A 4,086-nucleotide genomic window follows, 5' to 3' on the forward strand; every position below is an offset into this window, starting at 1 on the left:
TGTCTGTGTTCTTTATTATCTGACGAACGGAATCTCGTTATCATTATCAGTGATGTCACCGCTCTCTAGTGAATGGATAGGCTGCATTCTCAGTGATGTCACCGCTCTCTAGTGAATGTATAGGCTGCATTCCCAGTGATGTCACCGCTCTCTAGTGAATGGATAGGCTGCATTATCAGTGATGTCACCGCTCTCTAGTGAATGGATAGGCTGCATTCTCAGTGATGTCACCGCTCTCTAGTGAATGGATAGGCTGCGTTCTCAGTGATGTCACCGCTCTCTAGTGAATGGATAGGCTGCATTCTCAGTGATGTCATCCAGTGGAGTAAAACTAGCCATACCAGCCCATGCGGCTTCTATGGGACCTTGTGTAAAAGGGAGGGGGCCCCATTAGGAAGGTTCTAGGAATAATAAACTGTCCAATCACTGGTTGAAGGTGGGGAGATCACCTACCTGTGTTGCTGAGCTGCAGCAGAGAAGTCTGGTCCCCTGGCTGGCTGTGCAGATCTCAGGGCAGGATGGAGAGAAACACAAATACTTTGAATCCTATATATGTGAGCCGTTTTATCTGCCAAAAGTATTTTTTTGGGCTGGAATTCAGTTCTGAACCCGAAATCCAGGAAGATCACTAAAGACACAATTTGACAAATTAATCACACGCTGATCTGAGGTCTGAAGAAAGTTCATTATACTCTGTAGATGGACATGGAAGGGGGACAGAGTGGCTGGGAAGGGGAACAAGGTAAAAAAAAACTTTTGGTGGAGTGATTGGGGGGTGAGGGGTTAAGTGGATATGTGTTGGGGGGGGGGGGGGGGGGGGCTTTGGCAGGGAAGAAGACTTATGCAAGAAGTGTGGATTGAATTTTAAAACTTTCTCCTCCCAAAGCACCCCCCAGCATATATCTGCCTCCCCCCCCCCCCTGGCTAGCCCTCTTGCCTCCAGCACATATCTGACCCCCATTGCTAGCTCTAGTCCTCACAAAGCACCTCCCTGAACACATATCATACCCCCCCCCCAGGTAGCACTAGCCTCTCCCTTCAAAAACGCCCCCCAGCACATATCCAACTCTCTTCCCCCCCCCCCCCCCCCCGCAAGCAGTAGCCCTCTCCCCGCCCAAAGTGTCCCCCAGTAAAGTGCCCCTTTACAGCACAGTCCCCTTTATATCACAGTGCCCCTTTACATTACATTGCCCCTAGAGATCTAATCACAGAGCCCCATATATATTCAGAGATGGCCCAATCCAGCAAAGAAACATCCCCATATAGCAAAGATGGGATGTGTCTGCTGGACAGGGATGTCGCTTTGCAGGATGAGGATGTCCCTTCTTGGACTTGGCTGCCTTTGCTGGATGGGGATGTCTCTTCTTGGACTTGGCTGTTTCTTTGCTGGATTGGGATGTCTCTTTTCTGGACCCAAGTGGGCAAAGTGGCAGCCTGTTACAGCAAAGAGACATCCCCATATAGCAAAGATGGGATGTCTCTGCTGGACAGGGATGTCTCTTTGCTGGATGAGGATGTTCCTTCTTGGACTTGGCTGTCTCTTTGCTGGATGGGGATGTCTCTTCTTGGACTTGGCTGTCTCTTTGCTCGATTGCGATGTCTCTTTGCTGGACCCAACTGGGCAAAGAGGCAGCCCGGTTCAGCAAAGAGACATCACCATATAGCAAAGACGGGATGTCTCTTTGCTGGACAGGGATGTCTCTTTACTGGATGGGGATGTTCCTTCTTGGACTGGGCTGTCTCTTTGCTGGATTGGTATGTCTCTTTGCTGGACCCAACTGAGCAAAGAGACAGCCCATCCAGCAAAGAGACAGCCCGTCCAGCAAGGTGAAAGGTCCTCCAGCAAAGAGACAGTCCGTCCAGCAGAGACAGCCCCATCCACCGCCGCTACAGATCTGTCACAGTGTGCCGGTGGTCACGGGTGAAAAACAGAGACCACCATTCTCCCTTCAGTGCAGCGGCCATCCAAGGAGGTGTCCGTGTGTCAGCAACGCTTCCTGCTTGTCTTCAGGAGCCATCACTGCCACTCCTCCTGTCGGCCCTGCTTGGGGCATAGCCACACAGTGGGAGGTGAGCGGCGGCCGCAGTCTGTATTAGCCCCGTCCAGATGGCGGTTGCCGCTTACCTCCTGCTGTGCGGCCCAGTCATCTTAATCCAGGTGGCCCCGGCCCACCGGGCAAATGCCCAGGCCTGTGTGTGTATATATATATATATATATATATGTAAACTTTTTTTTTTTTAAATTAGTGCTTGAATCACTAATGAGCAGCCAAGAGATCTCAAGCTGTTGGGAAGCCATGATTCCAGAATGCTTTGCTAGCATTCTGGCGTACTTTATGTCCTTGGCTAACTGTAATTCTGTGCAACCTTTTTTGTGATCCGCACAGCCAGATCCTCGACCTCCACAGTAGCTGCAGCCAAGAACATGCAATCATAGTCCATTGATACTTCCTCCAGCTCTCTAATTGAAAGTTCATACCTCCATACAGACCTGAGCTGAAGGAAGGGATGTGCAGTAGCCAGGCATTGCACCCACCATCCACTCGGTGTCCGGTCACCTCCTGCGCTGCGTCCGCAGTCTCCGGTCACCTCCTGCGCTGCGTCCGCAGTCTCCGGTCACCTCCTGCGCTGCGTCCGCAGTCTCCGGTCACCTCCTGCGCTGCGTCCGCAGTCTCCGTTCACCTCCTGCGCTGCGTCCGCCGTCTCCGGTCACCTCCTGCGCTGCGTCCGCCGTCTCCGGTCACCTCCTGCTCTGCGTCCGCCGTCTCCGGTCACCTCCTGCGCTGCGTCCGCCGTCTCCGGTCACCTCCTGCGCTGCGTCCGCCGTCTCCGGTCACCTCCTGCGCTGCGTCCGCCGTCTCCGGTCACCTCCTGCGCTGCGTCCGCCGTCTCCGGTCACCTCCTGCGCTGCGTCCGCCGTCTCCGGTCACCTCCTGCGCTGCGTCCGCCGTCTCCGGTCACCTCCTGCGCTGCGTCCGCCGTCTCCGGTCACCTCCTGCGCTGCGTCCGCCGTCTCCGGTCACCTCCTGCGCTGCGTCCGCAGTCTCCGGTCATCTCCTGCGCTGCGTCCGCAGTCTCTGGTAATTTCCTGTACTGCGTCCGCAGTCTCTGGTAATTTCCTGTACTGTGTTCGCAGTCTCTGGTCATCTCCTGTACCGTGTTCGCAGTCTCTGGTCATCTCCTGTACCGTGTCCTCAGTCTCTGGTCATCTCCTGTACCGTGTCCTCAGTCTCTGGTCATCCCCTGTACCGTGTCCGCAGTCTCTGGTCATCTCCTGTACCGTGTCCGCAGTCTCTGGTCATCTCCTGTACCGTGTCCGCAGTCTCTGGTCATCCCCTGTAACGTGTCCGCAGTCTCTGGTCATCCCCTGTACCGTGTCCGCAGTCTCTGGTCATCCCCTGTACCGTGTCCGCAGTCTCTGGTCATCCCCTGTACCGTGTCCGCAGTCTCTGGTCATCCCCTGTACCGTGTCCGCAGTCTCTGGTCATCCCCTGTACCGTGTCCGCAGTCTCTGGTCATCCCCTGTACCGTGTCCGCAGTCTCTGGTCATCTCCTGTACCGTGTCCGCAGTCTCTGGTAATTTCCTGTACCGTGTCCGCAGTCTCCGGTCATCTCCTGTACCGTGTCCGCAGTCTCCGGTCATCCCTGTACTGTGTCCGCAGTCTCCGGTCATCTCCTGTACTGTGTCCGCAGTCTCCGGTCATCTCCTGTACTGTGTCCGCAGTCTCTGGTAATTTCCTGTACTGTGTCCGCAGTCTCCGGTCATCTCCTGTACCGTGTCCGCAGTCTCTGGTCATCCCTGTACTGTGTCCGCAGTCTCCGGTCATCTCCTGTACTGTGTCCGCAGTCTCCGGTCATCTCCTGTACTGTGTCCGCAGTCTCTGGTAATTTCCTGTACTGTGTCCGCAGTCTCTGATCATCTCCTGTACTGTGTCCGCAGTCTCTGGTAATTTCCTGTACTGTGTCCGCAGTCTCTGGTCATCTCCTGTACTACGTCCGCAGTCTCTGGTCATCTCCTGTACTGTGTCCGCAGTCTCTGGTAATTTCCTGTACTGTGTTCGCAGTCTCTGGTCATCTCCTGTACCG

The sequence above is a fragment of the Staurois parvus genome, unplaced genomic scaffold (assembly GCF_062004578.1).
Source record: "Staurois parvus isolate SC_StPar_1 unplaced genomic scaffold, SC_StPar_1.0 ptg003602l, whole genome shotgun sequence".
Lineage (NCBI taxonomy): Eukaryota > Metazoa > Chordata > Amphibia > Anura > Ranidae > Staurois > Staurois parvus.